The sequence below is a fragment of the Cygnus olor genome, chromosome 1 (genome assembly GCF_009769625.2).
Source record: "Cygnus olor isolate bCygOlo1 chromosome 1, bCygOlo1.pri.v2, whole genome shotgun sequence".
Lineage (NCBI taxonomy): Eukaryota > Metazoa > Chordata > Aves > Anseriformes > Anatidae > Cygnus > Cygnus olor.
The window spans coordinates 85570423-85594845 of NC_049169.1; the positions used below are offsets into that span (position 1 = coordinate 85570423).

The window sequence follows — 24423 nt, forward strand, 5'->3', positions numbered from 1 at the left end:
TTAAGCTTCAGCACTAGTATTTCTTTTGGTTACCTGCCAAGAGTAAGAGAGGAGTTCTTTTTACCTATGACACATCTTTTCTGAGTTTTCCCTTCTCCTTCCTCTGAGTCCTGAGATTAAGTCTGCAGTGCCTTTCAGCATTCAGCTTTTTTGCCCCAATGTTGGTCTTATCAACTAGCTACAGCTAGAGACAGACTGCAAGTAGCATGAGCCAGCTTACCTGCCAACACAGCTCCCAGGGCTAGGGCAGGAATTCCTCTACACATCCCTCAAGCTAAGACAAACCACTTCAGCCCAAGCAAAAAAGCAAAAGATGAGCCAACATAAAAACAGTCTCTCACATTTAGCATGAGCCATAATTTTAGGACTTCTGTGCATTTTGCTCATCAAGTTACCTACTATTGCAATCACTTAGCACACACAATACTCTTATTTGTTCCTGGCTTCTGTTACTTTGTCACATATGGCCTAGGTTTGTAACAGCATTATCAAACAATTTGTTCCTGGACTGCTTGCAAACATGCAAAGTAGATGTTTTGCAGACCTTCTGAATCAGACACCTGTGGTCAAATAGCCTGTGCATGCAGGAGGCTAGTATAAGCCTTCCAAACCATTAATAGCACTTAAAATAAATTTCATTCTGTAAAACACATAATTGTAGATATGGAACGTATGTTTATGCAAGTGCTCTGAAGCAGCAGTTTGAGTTCTTCTCAGGTTGATTGTATTTACCCTAGGCAGAAGCATTTTTCAAGCTGTTTGAAATAATTGGCAGCAAGCCCCATAAGAGTTACTCTAAGAATTAGATTGCTAAAACACAGTAAAATGCCCAAACTGATTTCCTAATAGCCTTCCAGCCAGCAGCCTAATTTTAACACCTCCCCTTGACCAGCAGCAATGACTGACAATGCGTAACTCTGGAGACTTGCCTCTTTCCACTCATAAAGACATATATAATTGTATATAGATAGCCTGGAGCATTTCTTCCTCCCCACCGAAAAGCAGCATACTGGCCTTAGCTTTTCCAGCTGGTTCATTCAGAAAACTTCCCCTTCCCCACCTAGCCCCCAAAAACCACCTGGTCCTAGCCAATTTCCCATCCTCCCCTCCCAGCCAATTCCATCACCTGTCTCTGTACTTGCCCACCACAAAACAGGGACCAAACTGCTCCAGCTGAGCTTGGTCTACCCCATCATGCTCCTTACCTAAGCCAATCACCCAGAGCAGGAAGAAAGGCATTCAGCATACATTATGACACCATTAATCATTACAATTGTTTTTAGTGAACAAAACACGCTGCAGAAACAGTATGCAGTAATGCTATTATCATTTGTTTCATCTGCAGTGACAAGGCAGTATGACCTAACTGCAGCTTTCCTGTAGTTCATTTATTGCAGATATCACAGCTGCAATTTTGAAGGAGAGCCTTGGTAGTTTGAACATGCTGCTGACAAAAATAATATGTGAATTGTGACTTTAGTGTCCTAGCCAGCTTTTAAGATGAATTTATCCTCTGGTTATGTTTACAGAGATCTAAAATGTCTGCTTTTAATTTTATGTAATTGCAATACACGTTGAAAGAGAAAGGGAAACTTTGGAAAATGTATGCAGGTGGATTCCTTCTCCAAATAGGACCAGACCACAAATGAAACAACCCTACTGTATAAGTAAGCAGTGAATTCTTCATAAGAGAATATTTAGTATAGTGACTGAAAGGAAACTGGAGAGAAAAAAAAAAAAACTTCTATAACGCTCATCTAATAATGGCTTTTCATTAAAATTGTGATGTCTTTAGCCATTCATTACTTCTGAAATGATTTAAAACATATGGTGTAAGTTGCAGGTGTAGGAGTTACAATTCAAGCTATCAAGGAAAACAATATACAGACAGATACAAACAAATCACAACAGAAGAAAATGGCCTATTTCATCATTTACATAGGGCTGCTTTACGTTGTTTTCTCGTAAATACTAGCTCCTGTAACAACAGAAATTAGTTTCCCTCATAGAACAGTATTTTTAGAGGCAATCATATACCAATTAGTATTAATCAAGATCATAAAAAATAATTAAAAAAAACATACAGAAAGCAACTCTCTAGAGTGAGAAATGGTGTAACATCAGTTCTACAAAGCATCTGTTTGCTTAATGGGTCGAATCACTCTCATGTCTGAGCTCCTCAAAACCATCCTGCCAGATAGGAAGATACCAGGATCCACACACATAGTCTTCTTCTAAACTGGCAAATGGGATAGAAGTAACAAAAGGGCCCATTCAATGCACCTGTCCTGGTTTCAGTTAGGACAGAGTGAATTTTCCTCCTAGTAGCTGGTAGGGTGCTATGTTTTGGATTAGGATGAGAAGAGCGCTGATAACATGCTGATGTTTTAAGTGTTGTAGAGCAGTGCTTACACCAAGCCAAGGACTTTTCAGCCTCTCTCTGTCCTGCTAGCGAGCAGGCTAGGGATGCAGCAGGAGCTGGGAGGGGACAGACCCAGGACAGCTGACCCAAACTGGCCAAAGGGGTATTCCATACCATCTGACGTCATGCTGAACAATATATAGGGGTGGCTAGCCGGGGTGGGGGGGGTGGGGGGGGGTGGCTGCTCGGGGATAGGCTGGGCATCGGTCAACGGGTGGTGAGCAATTGCATTGTGCATCACTTATTTCGTACACATTATTACTATTAATACTATTATTATTATTATTATTATTGTTATTCTTTTCCCTGTCTTAATAAACTGTCTTTATCTCAACTCACAGGCTTCACTTTCCTGTTTCTCTCCCCCATCCCGGAGAGGGAGGGGGGAGGGTGAGCGAACGGCTGTGTGGTGTTTGACTGCCAGCCGGGCTAAACCACAACAGCACCACACTCATTTGTGTTCTTTTTCAATGGAGTTGGACATTGAACTATCTAATACTTTACACACAAAAGCAGCCATGCCCCAAGGACAGCAGATGTCTTTAAACACTGAGCAGTACATGTTTTCATGCTGTCCGAGAGCAGGATGAGGTCTGTGAGGAAGAAATTTTAAAATACTGCTTTTTAATACTTTGTTGGTGGTGAGACAGCTTCACTGCCCACTTTCATGTCTCCAGACTGTGCTGCTATAAAGCCCAATGCTTACATGGACTCATACACTCAACCTGTTTTTTCAGACTTCATAAGACTTTAACAATGAAGTCCAAAACACCGGTTTTAAGCAAAGTGCTGCAAAGATTTGGATCATGTTACCTAAGAGATCATCTTTTATCATATGTTGCTGATCACTTTTGACTTCAGATCACAAAATGTCTTCAAGCTAAAGACTAAGAGGGAAGTTGTGAGCTAAGCATATCCAGTGATGGACCCTTCAGATCTGAGTTTCGAGTTGTGCTTTCCCTTTAAAAGGACACATCCTGGAGATCTGCTTGGAACCTGCACAATCAAGTGTGTCCTTGGTGCATTGTCACCAGAAAAAAAAAGAAAAAAAAAAGGATTCCTATTAGGGAAACTCAAGTCACCAGCAGCCCTGGAGCTAACATCCAGCAAGTAATACCCAATTAAAAATATACCATAAGCTGATAACATATGTCATAGGTCTTGGCCTAGGCAGCCGAACTGCTTAAAAAGAGGTCACAGAATGTGCTGATGCACTCAGCAACCTGACAGCAAATCTAACCCTGCCCTGGATAGAAAGGCTGGTCAGAGAGAGCAAGGTGCAGGAGATTATCAGTTCTTGTATATACGTATATTGGAATGGAGTGAGAAGATGAATCTGTTTATTCAGAGAACAGAGAGATTATCAAGGAGAGTTGAACAGCATGTGTGGGGAAAAACAACAAAAAAAAATCTAATTATGAAAAAAATAAAAACAAGGAAAGGGAAGTAAAAAGATTCTAGCATCAAAAACACTAATTTGTTGGAAGAGGAACATCAGTCAGCAGGTTGGACTGCACACTGGGTGAGAAAGCAATGAGGAAGAGAAGTGGGAGGAATAATAAGAACAAAAAGCAGCAGCTAATGGGATAAGTTTCTGTGAGAACAGGCCTAAAGAGTTAGAGATACGTATGCAAAAGTTCCTACCAGGCAGAGGTCTAATGGGGTGCGCTTAAGGGAGTGGGAGGTACACAGAAGCAAAATCTGACATTAAGTATGTACTCTGTCTATTGCCCAATGCTTTTACAGATATAACAGTATATAATTTCTCATCAGACCCTGAACCCTTCACAGAAATTCAAGAAGGAACTTTTTAAAGTAATGATAGAAGTAAACACTCATATCATTAAAATTGAGTTGTTGGGGGGGGGGGGGAGAGAGGGGGGTTGTTTTGTTTTGCTTTTTGTGCATGTGTGGTTTTTTTTGTTGTTGTTGTTTTTTGACTTCCTAAACCCAAGGAACAGTGTGAAATTGACATAAAAGTCTAGAAAGAAAGAGCTCTTTGCTAAAAGGTAGCTTAAACCAGAAGCTTCTTCCAAGATGTAAAGCCACTTCAGTATTATGCACTCCAAGTCACTCAGTAGGCTGTCAGCAGTGAGAGACCTATTTTATTAAGGGATATCCCTAAAGACTACAGTAGTACCTGAAACACCGCAAAACACTTATTTATGTTTTTATATTTTACAATGATCACAGAGAAAAGCCTTCCCTGGTTTCTAGGTCTTAGGCAACAAATTTCATCCAGTTTTGCAAGGAGATCTAAAAATCTCTCCTGCAGATGCTCCAGTGAACCTGCAGAGCAAAGTAACAAATGCTGGGCCTTATTCACAGCCATGTAATCCTACTTACTCCTGAAGAGGAAGCAACACATACAATGGAGATCAAAAGTACTTAGAGATACAGGCCCAGATCCCTAGAGACAAATGAACAGCAGAAGAAATGCTCTGAGGCATGAAACAGCCAAAAGAACAACTACAGAAACTACATAAAGCCAGAGTCTGACAGAGTTTGGGTTTTGGCATTAACAAAGAGGTTAAACAGTTGAAAAAAAAATCTTGTTAAACACCTGTTCCTTCTGTTTCCTGCTGTTGCATCCAAATGTTATTTAAATTCTGTTCTTTCCTGAATTAGTTTTCAAGTTGCAGTATCATGTCAGCTTCACAGTCAGTATCTTGCTGCTTCTTTTATTCATTCCAGAAGCAACTGTGTTTTCATTAACATCTGGCTACACTTAGTGTTTCATTCCTTCACCTATAAACAAATATATATATATATATATATATATGTATGTATTTATTAGCCCTTTAAGGATTTTCTTTATCAACTATACTGTCTAGATAATTCTTTAACACTTCAGGTACTTTAACACACTATCCCTGTTCTGGTGAATGACAAGGACCAATATTCACATAATAGAAAAGTATTTACAAAGTATTTACTTAAACTGCTTAGAACAAAAGCACCCTTAAAAATAAAAAATAAAAAAAAGAGAGAGAGAGAGAGAGAGAGAAAAGAGGTCTTCTGTGTTTTGTCTTCTGCTAAAAAGCACTAGAGAAAAAGAGGGTGCAGTGTTCTCAGGATGCTGAAAATGACCAGGTCCTCTAATCAGCCATCAATGCATTTACTGTAAACAACACAGAAAGACATAGCTTGCACTGTGCTTGGTTTTTGAGAGGACAGGCTATGAGTCAGGGTGCACCCTAAAGACAGGAAGGAGGACAGAGATGAAAATAAAAGCCCTAGGAAATTGCATCTTGCTTTTGTCTGTTCCCACCCACTTTTCACCCTCAATATTCCTTCTTCCAGTCATTTTTTCTCTCCCACTTCTATCAGCTTCCCTTGAAAGCTCTGCTCTTACCAGCAGCATCCGGCATTCACCCTTGCTTGCACCTATCCTCCTCCCAGTCCTTCCTGCGTAGCTGGAGCCAGCTGCTCTATTTTATCATCAACCCTTCCCTTAACCTGCCATGCAAACCTCTTAGGAGGAAACAATAAGCATAATTAGTCAAACTCTGCTGCCAAGCTCCTTAACTGTAAACCTTGCCTCAAGTGCTGCCTCAACCAGAGTGCAGTGGCATCTTCCTCCTGCAAAAGCACCCGTATGCCAGTGGGTTTTGTTAACAGAAATCCTAAGGGTTCTGCTGCACCCATCAATAAATCTTAGTTCTTAGAGCAGCATCAGCTACAGGCATACATGAAGCCAGCACTGCAGCTTACATGCTCGGCTTCCAAGTCTGCCAGTGCTGGAGCCCCAGAAAGTTTCAAATGTGCAGGGGGTCCCTGACCTCTCTCCTATTTTCCATGCAACTGTCAGAGTAGCAAATACAACTCTCACCACACTTTCCTCCGTGCCCTACCACCATTCTTCTCCTCTGCCTCCTTCTGCTGTGTCTCAGACAGACTTGTCCCTCATCCTTGGGATTGGGAATCTCGACTTTATCTCTGCCACTAACAAGCCTTGAGCATATTCTGCCTCAAATGTTACTGTCTTCAGTACTAGCCAAGGCACTAACCAACTGCAATGGCCTTTCCCACAGCATAAACCCTGCCTGGGACTGCCTTCATCTGTCAATGTGTGTCCTGTGGTATTTAGGAATAAACTTATTTCCCCAGGCACTTCAGCCATAATCCATAAACCCAACACTAGCATTAACCATATCCTCAGCTATACACACAGTACTCCATGGCTAGTTATAAACCATTTGTCTCATCTTCGCCATTCCTCATCCAAACTCTTCTTGTCCTGCATAATCAAGAAGCAAACTCCTCTCTTCCACCTTGGCTTTTCTCATCTGCTAAACATGAACATAATCCTAAACTAAACATAACTGTATAGATACCACAGCAGTCCATGCTCATCCCAGTGCTTACCAGAATGAATTGCTTCATCTAGCAACGACTTATAACAGGCCCTGCTGGGTCCAACAGCAACAAAATCTTTTCTGATCTCCAGTCCAGTGCCTTAATCTTAGTCCTAGCGCCAACCTTGGTATTAACAACACTGTAGCAACCATTCCTTGACCTAGAATTAATGATGAGTTTTAAGAACAGACATCTTTTATTGAGTCAAGGGCCTTGAAAGACTCAACGATAAAACTTTTTCTTCCTATCATCTCAGACAGCCATTGCAGAGGCAGCCCTAATCCTATCTTTGTCTGGGGGCCTCCTAGAAACCATTAGTCATTTCTAAATTAATTGGGGGGTGGAGGAGGATCGTCTATGTGAATAACAATATAAGTCACATCCACACGGATTTAGTAGGGTGCTGCAAAAACCTATCTGTTCAGAACCTAAGCCTTCCAACTCCTTGTGCAGGAATCAGTTTGCTCCAAATTAATCACACACTATTACCAGAGCACCTGCATAATCTGCCCCTTCACGCTTCTAGAAAATCCAGCAAAAAAAGTAATGCTCTATAGTATGACCTCACTCAAAATACACCTGTTTGCCACTTACCACGTTCTGAATGATTGCTCCTCCTCCATTTACCCCCTCCCACCACTGCCATTCTAGTAACCAGCAACAAATTTTGCTCTGCAGTTCTTTATCTCCAAATCCTCAACCTTAAGCTCAGCCCTGACTGTTGCAGGATGGCATCAATGTCCTGTATTAGCAGCAGTCAGTGGCTTCAGCTAAACTCAGATCTGGTTACACTTCAGCTAAGGGCTAGCAGGATCCCTCTCTTTTTGTTCGAACTCTTGCCCTGGTAAGGTAGCTCCAGAAGAACAAGCCCAGGAGGGCAGGGAAAGATCTTGGCTCATCTCACTCCTTCCTAGGCAAATAAGCTGCCAAGGGCATGCTTTGGCTGGTGTGCTCCATGTTGCAGTCCCCACAAACAGATCAGATGCTGACCGAGATGGAGATGACAGCACTGCTAGGAGCAGTCCCAGAACAATTCCAGTCTTCAAACAAAACACCCTGGGCACCTAGTGCCAGACCTCCTCTGCATCACAGGAGGTGACAGCAACTATCACGTCACACATTTCTGAAAACACACAACCAGATGTTCAGGTCTTGACAGGTGCCACGCTGGCTAAAAGAGGTTCCAAACAACAGGGCCTGTCTTCAAACACTAGTTTCACTCCTGTTTAAAGTTTCTTGCTTAGGGAGTTTGCTATTCTAAGACTGATAGCCTGAAATGTGACACACAAAAGGGGAGAAAAAAAAAAAAAAAAAAAAAGCCACACTCGATTAGTATTTTTCTCCTGCTTACTCAGGCTTGTAGTCAGTCCTCAACTCTCCAGTCAGGATAAGATGACCTTTGCTTAGACCCTACTTCTTCTAGTCTAAATAACTACCATGCTCCAACTCCAAAAACTATTTTAAAAGGTAGGGAAAAGGTTTTCCAGGAAGGGAAGCATTGCTCATGATTGACAAGTAGACAGTTGTGTCTTCAGGAGCCAAGGAGGAGGGTGTGAGCCTGAGATTTAGGAGAGGAAAATAATGAGATAAAACACTTCTCTGCTTTTTCATTATACATCCAGTTTTCTTAAAGATGTTTTTCTCTGTGGGAATATGAAACTGTGAGATGGTCTGCATATTGCCCTCTTTCCTCACAGCTTTTATCTGAAATTTTGCAGCACCCAGTCTTGGCTTCAAATTCTTGAATTGTCTATAAACAACAGTGGAAAATTTATGATGGAGTGAGTGCAATACATGTCTCATAAAAATATAGACGAAAATATACTCTTACCCCAAACAATATGCTCTATAGGCACTTACATATTTTCAGTATAAAATTGATTTAGCTAATCCTCTGTATGTACACTATGTACTTAAAATCAATTGCATTTTTTCCGCTTTCAGATGTTCAGATTTTGAAGACTGATTTTCCAATTACCTGTACATTCCCACCATTTTTAATGTAAATGGATGTTGATGACAATGAAAGATTTGTTTTCCATATGCTGTAAAGGAGTGAGAAATCCTATATCAATTATAGTTGATGATAGTAGATTTGCCTGTCTTTATCCCATCTACTGAAAATGGACACTTCATTCAATCCTCTTGTCCTTTTTTGGCCTCTTTTGCTTACCTGTTTAATTCATTAGTAATGGCAGAAAATGCAATGTTATTAACATTGTATTTGTATACTTTGAAGAACATTTATCACTTTGTTACAGATTTTGTGTATTCTGCCATTAACATATAAACAGATTTACTTAATCCCTTTAAAATGTTTGACCTATTGTTACTATTTATAATGTATAACTTCTTCAAGATATGTTTAAAAATTGATGAGTTTTAGGTCCTAAAAGTTTCTAATAAGGCGATAGCACTTTTACAGGTCTTGTAAGCTGATCAACAATGCTCTGTCTTTCTTCCCTTTCTTTTTTGTTAGATGCTCAGTTTCTCAGATGTGTTACATATAGTAAATTGGTGAGATATATCTTGAAATTCCCAACTTTTCTGTAATATACATCTGCTCCAGAGAAGTGGTAAGTCTACCCTAAAACGTTCAGCTGCAAATGCGTCAGCCTGAACCTAGGAATTACAAACTGAAGACAGCAACTCATTATCTCACAACAGGCTAGCTTTGTGGAGTCATTTTTTTTCTACATTAAACAGCTCTGAGAGAAAAAGTTGAGGCACTGGGGGGTTTGTTTTGTTCTTCTCTGAAGGAGGACACAGGCCCCAGTCCAGCAACTATAATCACGTCAGCAAGCCTAGACACTATAGTAGGAGAATCACCAGCTTCTACAAGAATTTGTTACCAGTACAAAGATCTGCTGATGTGCATCCAGCTGCTGTGCCAGAGCTTTACTCTAGAAGTTTGGAGCTGAGTAGTATTCAGATACATAAGACTCAGGGAACTTTGCACATCTTGAGAGTCTGGATTTTTTTCCCTGTATATTCACAACAGTGTCAATCATAGGGTAAAAACCTGCAGGTGTTTTTCTTTAAGCCTGAAACTTAAGGCACAGAGACATTTTAACAAAGTTGGCTTAGCTTGGGCAAAGATTTTCAGTTATCATAGACATATTCCTTGCTTATGTGTTGAGTCCCATTCCATATTAGCCTATAATTTTTAATAAAATGAAGTAAATCTAGCCTTCTTTACAGTGGGGGAAATCTTCAGAAAAAGCAGGTGTTGCTCTATCATTCACCTTTTTCTTGGAATTTGCCAAGATAGGCTCAAGTGTGCATAGGTACCCCCACCTACTCTAACAAGGAAAAAAATAATGTTTCTTTAGACACACCGATCTCTGGCTGATCTGAGGAGCACGTACGTGTGAATTTATTTAAGCAAAGAGAAACCAGATGAGGTGCAATTGGCCATCCTTAACATTAAAAAAAGTACTCAGTTTCTGGTCCATAGTAAAAGAGAGCATAGGAAAACTTCAAGTCTTTCCACAGAGAATGGATAGCAGATAGTGCAGTTGTCTCAGCTGTCACAGGTGAGGTGGCCCATGGAGAAAAGGAGAAACAAGGCAGTTTTTACTCATAGTAAATGGTTAACCATCAAGAATTTGTAGCCTGTAGTTGGAAGTTGAATGGACAATTGTTTGTGTCTGAGAAGAAATAATAGCAGCAATGGTCTGTAACTTAAACTGGAATAATCATGCCAGTTCAGATTTGTGCTTCATCTCTAATCAAAAACAGGCAGAATGCTAAGCTGACCTCCCTAAACTGGAGAAGGATAAGGAAGAGGAGGGCATTTTGTGTACTTGGCATTAGAAAATGAATTACTTGGTTTTTGAGCTCTAAGACTTCATTTTTTAAACTAAACCATCCTGTGAAGCATAGGCACTTTTACTGAATAGAAGGATGTGGTTTAGTACATGATTAGGTGAAAGACCTTGGAAAGCTGGTCCCTGAAAATATTTTAATTCAGATAAAATCCAGGCATCTTTACCTAAATCTGTAATCTACTTGATACATTTTGCCTCCTCAACATAAAAGAAAGCTAGATATTTCTCACTTCACTCTCTTTTCGAGAGAGCAAAAATAACCAATGCACACTTTTCAAAATTCTCCAACTTAAATAGCACTAAAAATAATTTCTTCATAAAAGAATTTCTACTTTATCCTTATATAATTACAAACATCTCTATAACGTTCTCAAATGCATCAACAAACACCCTTTGCGGAGAAAGTTAACAAGTGATTTATCACTGCATATAAAAAGGTTAGGCTTGAGGTTTAAGCTCAGACAGGCTGGCTAATTTTTCTAAACTGCTGCAGCTTTTGGGTATGACTTCAAATTGCTGCAATGAAATATAATTTTGCAGAATGGAGAGGAATTCTTTGGCTGCACACCACCATTAAATAGATCTGGTTTTGAAAGGAGAGATGGTACCTCTGAAAATGGCATACTTTGAGCTGTATTCATCAGGACCCTACAAACACCAGTCAATTTTGAAAATAGAGTAGAGGCTGACATCATTAAATTACCCAAATCATATTTTATCTTTCTTTCACATAAATTATTGCACTTACAGATATGCATTTTGTGTTAATCCATATGAGTTGTCATGATGCATCTTTCTGGTACATTCTCACAACTTTGAGGAAACTCTGGTGAGAAATTGTTTTGGCTGAGGGAGAGTTTCCGCGCTAGTCGCATTCTGCTCAAGTACTCCTCCCTGGCAGCAGCTCTCTACATTTGCTCCAACGCCAACCCAACAGTGCAGAAAAACAGATTAAAGATGGAAATATTCCACGCTTAGGCTGGCCAAAGCCATTTGTCTTCAAAAAATACTCATAAACAAAGCTATCCAAGTCAATGAAAGATAATAGAAATGCTTCCCAAGACCTTTTATGCTAGGTCAACAGGGTACGTACTTGCCTTCTAAAAAAGAAAAATACTACCTTCAGCAGGCTCCGCTGCCATTTCTATGCCCCCACACAGAAAATTTTCCACAAAGACTATTTGGACAGCAGCAACTGTACTGGAAAGAAAGCAGGTAAAGAATCCGAATAGGCTTTGGAAAGCCACTGTGTTGTTCAATACCCCAAACTTTGTTAGTACAGATTAACCAACAGCAGAGTCATTATCAGTGGCTTGGCAACTCACTGGGAGACAAAGTTAGCAGCAAGACTTTATTTTTTCCAAGAACTTTCTCTAAGCCCTGCATCACCAACAGCTATACATTAAAACAGAGGCACCATTCCAGGAAAGGTTGAGGTATACGACCACTTTGGTAAAAGATTAGTACATAGGACTCAAATGCTGCCTGCTAAAAAGGTATGCACTTCTGCTATGTAAGACATTGCTCTGTCAGCACAAAGAGAGACAGCACACTTATCATACCTCTTATACCAGTCAAGAAATAGCATATACATTTTAAAATACTAGGCACTGTCCTCATGAATTGTTTCTTGTCCACTATTCAGTGCTTTTCTCACTGGAAGTACTCTGAGTAAGTGACCAAAAGAATCTAAGTCATTTTAGTAACATTGCTTTCACAGAGAGGTACTAGTGTTCATCATGAGTTCAGATGATCAAGAACCAAAATGTTAGATCAACAACTCTACTTAATACAACTGAAACTTTATTTTCCTTTAATTTTGAGAACAAAGCATTTAACTCTTTCCTTAATTAAAACCATGGGTTGCTTTCCAAAAAAAACCAAAAAAAACAACAACAACAAAAAAAAACCATTTTCTTCACTCAAAAAGGTCGAAATATGGTATAGGAGGAGCAGAGAGAAGTAAAACTTTGACTATAATTTTGTTGATAGGTTAGACAAGGAGGTTGTTTTACTCCTTTTTTTTTCCTTATCTTTAGTAATTAAGGTAGAAATTGAAACAAAACAACAACAAAATCCTTTCTCCTTTAAAATGAACTTCAAGCTCTTCTTCAGCCTTAATCAAGAAATAGTCCTTTCCAGTTTCCTGATCTGCCAAGGTTTGACAGACAAGTCCTGAAAATTGTGACAAAAATCTGTGTTTTTCATTAGATGTCTGAAGATAATTAAATTCCCTCTGGCACAGTCCTACCATATTTTGAAACTGCTGAGTCACTTTTTTGTCTTATTGCAAGGCCTGAAGAAAGCAGGCTTTGAAAGAAAACAAATCCTTTTTAAAGAAAATGAAAGGGCATTAACTTCTTTCCTCTGCATATGCAGTTTACTGAGGAATGATCCATTCAGAGAACAGCAAAGCAACTCTGAGTACTTGGGCTCGCTTATTTTGCCTTATCTCCTTAGACTTCAACCCATCAAGGAATGTTAGGGCTAATAAAAAGATATAAAGTGTCCTTCCAAGTAGTCCATGGCTTCACATGTGAGCTTTTAGGTTCTTTATTATATGACATTTATCTTTATGAGAGAAAGTTCTCTCAGTCATGGTTAATTAATGTCTGGGACCCAAAATTGTTTTAAGTGTGTATCTGTTACTCTGATTTGTGTCTCATAATTGATTTGTCTTGAAGCAAAACAAAGGGAAATGCAAGCTGACATAATTTTGTTCTATTGCTATTTATGTAATTCTTTAAATATATTAATTAAATTACTACCTGTTGTTGACATTAAGTAACAGTAATATTTGCAGATGATTGGGTCTTGCACTTATTACCATTACTATTTCCATACTCACAGGATGTACTCCTATGGAATATGTAAAAATCAGCAACAGTACTGCAAAGTGACAGAAACAAAAAAAAAAATGGTGGAGCAGGAAAACATAATACCACAATTGCAACCTAGCTTTTTTTTAGGTCAGAAATTATTCCTATTTATATCTTCTCCTTCTCTTGTGGTTTCATGAACCAACTAACTCTGTGTAGGCCTCATGGCAGAAATGGATCTTTGGGAATGATGTTCAATAGAAAAGTTAGTTTTTCAGTATGTTCAACAAAGATCTATTTTCTTTTGCCATAAGATAACGACAGATGTGGAAGCCAGGATAACTTTCTGGAGCAGCAGAGGTAGAAGGAAAGCATTCATGCCATACAAATGAAGGGCAACCTTACCTTTCTGCTTCTCCTGCCCATCCCTGCTTTAAATCCTCATCTGCAATTAGTGATGACATGTTCTAATCCTCTTTATACAAGTCATTTGAGGATTGTAGCTTCACATGGGAAATATCAGGGGAAGAAAAACTCCAGACAAAAATCCTTCTTTCTAACGTAAGCATTTGATAACATAAGAGGAAGAACTGGAAAAAATAATAATAATAATAATAAATAAAAGTTTTGAAGGAAGGTTTGTTTAGAACTAAATATTGAGATTCGAATATCTCAATAAATGTTGAGATTAGATTGAGATCTTCTCTGAGGATGCAATTTATGCCTGCAAATCTCATTTCATATAGAAATAGTCATCCCTGCGAGTTGCTATCATTCTTTTTCAGTAATAAAAGAATTAATGGTAATAATCAGCTTTGTTTCTACAACTGAATGGTAACCTAAAAACTGTCAACAAAAATTGCTCACAAAGATGACCATCTACCCACTTAACCCTTCACTCACTGGTCATTTTCATTTTTTCTGCAGTCTTCCTCATCATCAGATGTCAAAGGTTTCATTTATTTTTATGGCAATTAACATTTGAAAGGGATTTATTTATACACAGATAATGTCATGTAGCACTAGATCCTCAGCTTCAAGCTCAGAAATACTTACTGTGGTCAGATAAATTACCGTTTTATTATTATTATACCTATACAAAGTAAACACATTTTGAGAATATTTATTTTTCTTTCAGTTGAGGCAGGGAGTTTATGACATTTGAGCATAGGCTCTTCTTTCCTATTTTATGCATTTGCCTTCTGGTCATTGTCAACCCCTGCAGTTAGAATAAAAAATTCCTCTTTATTGTACTGTCAGTGTGCTGTCATTACTGTGGACTTTTTCTTCTCCTGGAAGGCTGCTTTGTAAGTTGTTTTTGAAAAGCTATACTTGTGTGTCTGGGATTTATACAACTGTACTGATCCATCATTTTCTGGCATATCCAATGCAGTCACTGTAAATTTGGAGTAAAATAGTTCCCATCCAGCTAAGGACATCAAGCCGTTCTGGGACATATTATCTACTTCTAAGTCCTTGCCCCTTTTATACAGGGAAAACAAACAGCTCAAGATCACAGATTGATTTCTGTTTGCCTTTGCATTAAGGCTGTCATTTTCAGTATTTGAACCTAGGTCTTCTGTACTATAGCAAATGGTGCTGCCAGTTGAGCTTTTAAAACAGCTGTCAAATTCATGTAAAGCTGATTTTTTCCAATAATTATCTTAGCACAAGATACTGTTTAAAAAGTCTGATTTAGCATCCTCCACAGAATAAGAAAGGCACTTTTAGTTTTGTCATGGAATTATTGCAGATGCTATATTTAACCATACACACACACAAAAAAAAAAAAAAAAAAAAAAAAAAAAAACACGCATTTCACAGGATCAAAGCCCTCACAATATCGATGCCATTACTAGGACAAAAGAGTTGGAATTGATAGCTCTGCTTTGTGGTTACAGGCAGATTTCAACAAGAGGTAATAAACATTCAGACCTGAAGCAAAAGAACTGTGAGGCTTGAAAAGCAATGGAAGTAATGAATATGCTTCAGAGATGGAGTCAGGTCCAGAATTACTTCTGTTGCAGGAACCACCTCCTTAAAGGCAGTTGCTGCTATGCATAAATTGAGATCATTGGCATTTTGAGCAGATGTGAAATGTTTTTATATTGGGTAAAATAGAGGTTTATGTTTAGAAATATTAAGTCCTGGTATGTACAAGACAACCCCGCTCATCTGTTAAAAGCTTGGCATCTGTTTATTAAATGAAACAGTTAATTCATACAATTTGGGGCAATTTCCTATTTTTTCCCTGTGCATGGGGATGTTCTGCTACCAAAAAAATTTTTTTTACTCTGGTTGTAAACTACTTTATGGCTTCAGAAGTCCCTATTTATGCAATTCTGTAATGTCTTCCTCTCCACTATCAGTTTATAGGAATCACTATTCCAAAAATAGCCTCAGTTACTGATTGAACATAACTTATTTCTTCAGCTGTTCTTAGAAAGCTAAAAGAAATCATAATCCCACATAGACTATACCTGCTGGCTTGGTAGGATTTTCCTATGAGATATTTGTTCAGTATACGTGCTGAACCTCTAGGTCCTTATCCCAGGGTACTTAACATTTTAATTAAGCCAAAATGATGGAAGATAAAACAGCTACATTCATATTACTCTATCACCAACAAGGATTCCCACATCCACCTCCTCCTCTCTCCTACAGAAAAGGTCTTAGCAAGACCTGGTAGACAGCCTGTAGCTCTGCCTTCCCAGGAATGTCTAGATAACAAGCTGCAAATACTGATTTGAAGGGGACACATGTGGCTTCAAGGTTCCCTTCAGAGGACACTCATTCCTCATTTGGGCCAGAATTATGTCCAGTGGGTGGTGGGCTAGCTGTGAAATTCTCAACTACTAAGTGCACATATTTTTTAAAATATTGCTTTTTGCATTACAGGTTCAGGAGAGAAAAGGGGAGCAATTCTGGGAAGGGTTTGAGTGCAAAGAGCTAGCTAGCTGCAAAAAAAGTTGAGAGAAGGACAATGAAAATATGAGGATGCAGAAGCTGGAAGGAGAGGAGGCTGGGGAAAGGACAGACTGCAGAGGGAAGGCTGGTACAAAAACCCCTAGAGTTTGGCAAAGAACAGAGCCTTCTATTTCTCTAGGAAAACAAACAAACAAACAATCTCCAAGGTGTCTAAGTGCAACCTCTACTTTCTGTTAACTATAATTTCTTAACTTGGAATGCAACCCTGCATGTAAGGTCTCAAACAGGAACTAGAAGCCATCTTCCACTCCTACTTCTTAGGACAGTATCTGAAAGACAGAAACCCTTTCGAGTATTATAAGATATCCCTAAGATTATCCCAGCTCTAGTAGACTTTTACATTCTTATACAGAATGTAGTTTTGCCACATCCAATGCAATGCGTTGAAGGAAAAAGGAGTCAGACAATGCTTACTCTAACAACTTGCAAGCAAAAACAGGCAGGAGGACTACTTTGCCTCTGACCTGATCAGTTGTTTCTGATCATCTGTTGGATGCTTAATGAGAAACAGTCAAGTACATCATTACTCTCTTTAGCACTGCACTTGAGCACTCTTCTTCCCATAGTAGCTCATATTGGCCACTCCACCTTCTCAACTTCCTGGCCTTGCTTAGAGATAGAGAATTCTGTATGCCAACAGTGAGGGAAAAGGCAAAAGCACAGGCACTCATTTTAGTAATTAAACTCTATTATTACAGCCAATAAGTTACATTTTGAAGGTTAATGCTTTGTACTGAGAAGGAGAATAATTTTTGAAAAATGTAAGTCTTGCATCTACCAGTAGCATAGATTAAAAAAAAAAAAAAAATCAAAAAGCTTTTACTTTTCCATGATATTTCAACACATACTAGACTGATGTTATATTTCACGATTTGTTGGGAACTTCCCCTCATGTCATGAGGCCACTGCCTGTCCTTTAGCAATAATGAAACCCATATTTCAAAAAGTTGCACTGACAACCTCAAGAAACAATGCCATTGCCTAGACCATAATGTCATGTAGATAGTACAACAAACAGGACTGTAATCATCCTCGTAACCTGCCCCAGAGAGCTTTGTGCTGTGGAAACTCATCTAGTACCAAGTCATGGTCAAACGTTAGTAGAATTATATTACGGATAAATTACCATATTATTTGATAATGTCTGAAAAATTATTAGTTTCATTCATTATTTTTTTCCAGCAAATCAATGATCTTTCCTTTTTTTTGCCTTTTATTTTGCTCTTTTGTCTTGTTGACTGGTCCTCTAATTTGAAATAAAAATTGCCTTTGATATCCACTCCATTTTAAGTACATTAGCTTTTTAAATACCTTATATTCACAAGTAAACAAGCCTCTTAACTAAAACTAAATAAGTTTTCTTCAATTTCTTGAGCTCCTCAAGTGGAGCCGATTTCTGGAGTAACAAATCCTACGAGGTTTTTTCTAGTCATTAGCTTGTTATAAAGAACTTCAGATATTACCAGCTATGTTGCTATATGAACTCTGTGGGGTTTTCCTGACACTAACCTCTAAGCTTTTAAAGAATCATCACCAGTTAGTTGAAGAAATCCTGCAAATTACAGTTTAACACTTCTGAAAGATGGTTTTCTTCCTCTGAACTAGAGATCTCTCTCACTGTCACTTATGGAGTCTATATTTATGACATTTTGCTTTCTCACAGGTATTTGGCAGTATCCGGTATTGCTAAGGGTGATGCAATTCCTACTTCCACTCTACCCCCCGGGCCTCCTGGCATAGAGGCTGTCTTACCAAGGCTAATGCAAACATTGGAAATGGTGAGTCACTTTCTACCCTCATATGTAGAGGCTCTATGGGGGCCCTCTCATGAGGGCTATACCTAATTTAAGGGTGATCAAATTCATTTAATTGGATCTTCCATTGAGGTTCTGCAAAGCATGTTCAACAGAGAGTTTTGCTGAGCTCTGAGATTGATCTTTTTGTAAGATAATGCAGGAGAGAAAGGGGTCTGAAGAGGTAAATCTTGCCAGGTAAGGGTTGACATACTGCCTTATGTCAGTCTTAACTGGTCAACGTCAGTACAATTGGTGCAACAGAAAGCTGTAGACCTGACAGGGAGAAGTCAAAAAAGACAATCAGTTTGAGAAAAGGAAGGTGGTGGCCAATGGAGGGAGGACTATAAATAAGTGAAGAACATCCAGTGCAGTCTGAGTTCAGGCACTGCAGGAGAATCTTGCAGTCTGCAGTCCTAGATCCGGCCAACCTTCTCTGCAACCTTGGGCATTTAAATATTCAACTGAAGGAAAAAAAAAAAAAAAAACACACAATGATAGTAGTATAACGCTTCACTTCACAGATGTATTTTAAAAGCTTAACTTTTGTAGGACATTATGAATATGAAAAGTACTCATTATTTTGCTTAACTAAAGATGTCTTTGCCTAGCTGAACCCTAAAATCTTTTGATGGTAGCTCATCACGAAGATGTGTTGTGAAATTTTTCTCACTTCTGCGTTGGCCAGTGGTCATTTCATGTCACTGCATACTTGTTTTTGTTTTTGCCATGTGCAGTTTTTCAAAGTGACCTTTCCCATAATACATAAATGTAGCTTCTTAACAACAATGATGAAATCCCCAAATCCTTGTTTTCCCTAACAGTTAAAATGCAATAGCTTAATTATACCACTTCACAAAACACCTTAAATTGGCTTACATACAACAGCATTTAAAAACAGAAGGGTAAAACTTCCTGCAACTGTGCCAGGAGACAATACTGCCACTTAATATTGATATGTCTGGATAATAAAGGAAGAGACAAATTAAAATCTTCAGCAGTCAATTGTGAACAAATGCATATTAAGTGTGATCACTCATAAGTGTACCTGAAAACTGCATATGCTCAGAGGGAATAAAGAAATGCACCACTATTCGACATTCTAAGAAATCCTTCTCAGGATATTTTCTCTCATCACTTTTTTGATAGAAGAAGAAACAGATGCTACAGACAAGCCTGACATTTTCAGATGTTCGGCACTCCTTACCCTCACTTCTATCTACAGAAGTTCAGAGTCCTGATATCTCAGGGCTTTGTCTATGGCCTGGGTGTATGAAAGATTAGTCAAGGTGCTCTTTAAATTTATTATTCACAGCAAGAGAGGCAAAGAAAGTTGCTGTGCTTGTAATAATAGAACAATTTAAAAAGTGTCACTGTGGATAACTGTAAAATTAACAAAGAATAAGAAAGGGTTCTAACTGATACATGGTAATCTTAATTAAACATACCGATTTTAGTGAAAGTTTTGCCACAATACAGACCATTTTCAGCCTTTACAAGCCCTTCCTGCCACCATGAAGAATGCACAGAGAAAGAAAAACTTCCCAAACTTGTATAATTTTATACTGCTAAGCAGGACTTTCCCTTGGCCAGCAGTTGCTCCAACTGCCAAATTCAAGGATGGATTAACCAATAAGAGATGTGTAGCTGTGGTGCTTAGGAGCATGTTTTAGTGGTAGACTTGGCCATGCTGGGTTGATGGTTGGGCTTGATGATCTTAGAAGTCTTTTCCAACCTAGATGATTCTATGCTATTTTCTGATTCTTTTCTTATTTGTGACCTCATTAATTTATCTTTTAAAAAAAGGACTAAAGAGCACACAAATCATAAATCAAGAAAAAAACATTACAGGTAGAAAGCAGAATTACCATCAAGGTGTCAGGAAAACAGCAAGGTAGTTGATGCTCTTTGTCTCTAACACAGTTTTAGCCTATGAGTTGCATACCAGACTGTGTGAAACACTTGCTCTGGTCTGTTAAGCTATGAAAGTTAGCAGCATCTAAACCAACTGTAGGTGTTAAAACCTCTTGGGACAGCTATGACTATAACATGGAAAAGGAGGTGTTTCATACTGTACCTAGAAAGTTCAGCAGACCCAGGTGTGATGAATGTTTGCTCTGAAAGCTTCTCTTTCCTTTTCTCCTACCTTTTTTTAGAACGTACTTTCTTCCTTACTATTCATCTTTTTTTATATCTAGTACAATAGAAATTTTGGCTATTCAGTGTTTCTACTATAATATCTGAGGTGATATTATAGAGAGAAACTACCTGGTGGGAGAAAATGGAAGGGAAGAATAAACAAACAAACAGGGCACTTCCCCTCCCCCCCCCCCCCCCCTTTTTTTTTTTATGATGGAAGTGAGCTTGCTGGTTGAATGCTAGTTTGCAAAAGACAGTGACAGACTAGCAGCTTAAAGAAGACAGGTATCAACAACGCATTTTACTGCACCAGATGTTTTGTAACAGTTTGTGTCGCATAAAGCACTTTCATACCATCTGTGCTCCAACAGCAAAAGGACTCTGTCCCAGGCAGAGTCTTTTGACTTTTCATAGTCAACAGAATTCAATGGAGATGGATATCAGAATTATAAAACTTGTCTCTGGTTGGATGTGTGCAGTGTATCAGCTTCCCCTGCAAACCCTCTGTATTCCTAACATCCCACAGTCTGTCAAGAAAATCAGCACAGTGCCGCAGACATGAAGAAAAGTATCATATTGATACTAGGATCTAATCTAGTATCGTATAGATACTAGATAATAGTATCATATACATCACATTGGTGCCACTTTTTAATACTGGGTTGATTTGATTTGCTGAAGAAAAATAATGTAAACAATGCAAGAAAAGGAAATGCAATTGAAAGGCAAGCATTTGTCTCATTAGTGTTTGCTATGCAAATTCATTATATTCTGGAGAAGGTAAGAATATTTTAATGAGGAAAACAAAGACTGCACCTCTTCAAACATTTCTTTTAAAATCAGGTTTTATAAGGACAACTTATTTCTAAGATGAATACAAATGACACATACACAATCTGAAAATTAAATAGAGGCCATTAGAAACCTGAATATCTTGATTACAACAAATTGCCTTCTTTAGGTTGTGGTGTTAGTCATTACTAAATAATTATTTGTTTCTTAGCACTGGAATAAAGGTAATCATTAATACTAATCTTAACATAAGCAAAATAAAGTATTATTCCCTATACCGCCACCAGACCTTGCTTTTGCACTACTAAAATCCTGTATGTCTATGGCAGTGAAAAAGTAACTGAGTTGCCATAATTTTCTTTTATTCTTTAGATATAAAAAAGGGGGTGCGGAGAGGGGATGGGGGGGAAGGGAGAGAGAAAGATCTGAAAAAGAGTAAGACAGACCCCCCATGCAGCTAGCCATAAAAGCAATCTCTGTTTTCCATATTGTCCACTCTGAGACTCAAATGTTTCTCGTTATCATCATTGTTTCATGGATTTTTCTTATTTTAATGAATTTCAGTGCTAAGACACATATCTATTTTCTTGGCTATCCTGCTTCATTATTGTGATGAAAGCAGTCTTTTAATTTTAAACATTATTATTAAAAGTAACACATGAAAATCTTATCTGAAAGATGCACTGTTTTGGCAGTAGATACAAAACAAAATGCAACCAGAAAGGTACTCAACTGTATATTTTGATATAAGACTTTGAGTAAATTTTAGGCAAGAAGGAGAAAGGTACTTACCAGCATTTATCATTTTAATTACTAGCATATTTGTAGACTAGCATATTTGTATATATTTCTTATACCTCAATAAGGTCAAAACTGAAGCTAGCTCTATACATAGCAGTTAGCTGGTGAAGTCTGTCTCTTGAACACATTACAGCAGAAGTATTCCAAAAAGACTCACTATTCCTGAATCTGTTCTTCAATGCATTAAGCACTAACATCTTTCAATATCAAGTAGGCTTATGTTATGCCACTTCCTCTTTTGTTAACCATGTAAATATTCACAATCTATTTGTCTTTGAATATACTGCATTTTTTTAACTATTATTATTATTTGGGATCTTATGCGGTGTTCATTATTACCTAGGCTGAATGGTCCATAAGAACACATGCTAAATAAGCTCTTTGCTAGGACATACACATCCAACAATAAGTTGTGATATTTTGTTTTACCTTTAGTTTTGAATCTTACAGGTGTGTGCTTTGTAGGTTGTTTTTTGTTGTTGTTGTTTGTGTTTTTTGTTGTTGTTGTCATTGTTTGTTTGTTTTTTTTTCTCTCAGCTGAAAATAATGCAACTAACTAATTTACTGAAAACCCTGAACTTTACTGAATAGTGGTTAGAGCATCCTGGAGGCTTTTGCTGGACAACATACAGACATGATACAAGTTCATCTGTACTCAGCTGAGGATATCTCATGGAGTTTAACACCTGTGGTGCTCCATGATGCTTAACCCTTAGCTATTCAGAGCTGGCATGTTCTTTACTACACAGGCTCCCAACAGACACCTCAATCCAGTGACTTTTGCAATGCCACAAAGGTTACAGAGATTGCTCTAAGGCTGGGATCCATAGTAGTGCATCCTGAATACTTATGAAGTCAGAAAGTCATTTGGGCTCACGGAATCTTCTAATATATGCAAGATGTCTCTCTGATCCCTTATCCTTTCCAAACGGCAATATAATGCAGATTTTAAGTGCCAGTCTATCACACTCACATATTGCTACCCACATAAAGGAAGCAAGTATGCTCTGCTGCCTCAAGGTCATGAAATACTTCACTTCCCTGTTAGCAAATACAAGCACCTCCAGTAAAACAGAGGCGTAAGCTTATCATCTCACTGTATAACTGATTCATATCTGATATGCAGCTTGTGCCAATTTTGTCTCTGCACACTTCCTTGCTGGACATCTTTTTGTTTTATAGCAGTCTGTCAAACTGAAAGGTAACTAAAGAGATGCTCATACAGTAAGTCATCATGTAAATGTTATCATTTCTCTAATTGTAGATAGCTCAACTAAAACAATTTTTGGAGTCTGTAGACAGCAACAATGCTGGTATGCATATACTTTTCTTCAGCATTAAACTAGAATTCATTTCAACTTTCTTGCCAACTAGCTTCTTTTCTGACCTCTGCATCTGCACTTTTTTTTTTTTTGATATACACTGATCTAGTTTTTTGACAGCTTTACAAGGAGTTATCATGTGATTTATCAAAGTGATCTGAGCTTAACAGAGTCATCCTAACAAAAGTTAGGATTTAGAGATAGAAAACTGAAATGCAGATAGGAGTTATGTACAGAAAGGCCTCATTTTGGCATATCCTTTGCCCCCATTAATGTAAAATAATAGCCTGAACAGGTCAGTGTTTTTGTTGGGGGGGGGGGGGGGGGGGAGGGGAAGGGCAGATATTATTCAGGAGAACTGATAATTATTTAAAATTTGTTTTACTATCATGCAATAGAGTTCATTCAAAGAGTTTTAGCACAATTCCTACATGTTAAATTTCACTTTGAGGTTATTTTAATTATACTGGAACCTTCTAATTTGAAGTTAACAAAGTCACATAGATGTTGCACTTCAATTAGAAAATCCCCAAGTTTGGTACAGACACTGAGGCAGAAGAAGAAGAACTATCAGAAGATTAAACTTAATTACATTTTTACAAGATATCTGAAAAGCTGACCTTTGCCAATTGCTTCTATTATCATGTATTGCAAGAATTATGTTACTTCTTTAGGTTATAGCTGAAGTAGATTATATCAGCTGAATCCACATGAATCGTAATTCTGTTTCAGTCAGTGGACTCCAGGGAGGACAATTTTAGCTAGAAATGAATAGGGTCAATTACACTTGAGCTAATGGAAGAAAGGTTATTGATATTTTGGTAAAATAAGTACTTTTATAAATAAATGGGGAGAAATTGTCCGCAGTTTTAAGATGTGTTTCTGACAGTAATTTTAATCACTATATATTTGATAAATCTGTGTCCTGCTTTGAACACAGTAGTGTCATCGCCTAAATATGTCTAGTTGAATTAAAATAGTCTGTTATTGTAGAAAGGGTTAGTACAGCAAAGCTCAGCAGATTTTCTTTTGAAAGGCTCAGCAGGTAAGCATTCAAAGTTGGGATTTTATTCAGTGTAACTCAGTGATTCTAACCAGTGGCTTAATGAATTGCTGTACTGCCTAAGTCATGACTATATCTGAGGTACAAGAGCATGA

The 24423-nt window shown here is 38.2% G+C and overlaps 1 protein-coding gene across 2 annotated transcripts in view; it reads left to right on the plus strand.

Annotated features, from left to right (window-relative positions):
* Positions 1-24423, plus strand: part of HTR1F (5-hydroxytryptamine receptor 1F) — a 119218-nt gene that overhangs the window by 35140 nt on the left and 59655 nt on the right. For both annotated transcript variants that reach the window (XR_005822405.1, XM_040566757.1), the window contains exon 2: positions 18082-18196. The gene's annotated coding sequence lies outside the window, so the exon portion shown is untranslated. The remainder of the gene's footprint in view (positions 1-18081; positions 18197-24423) is intronic.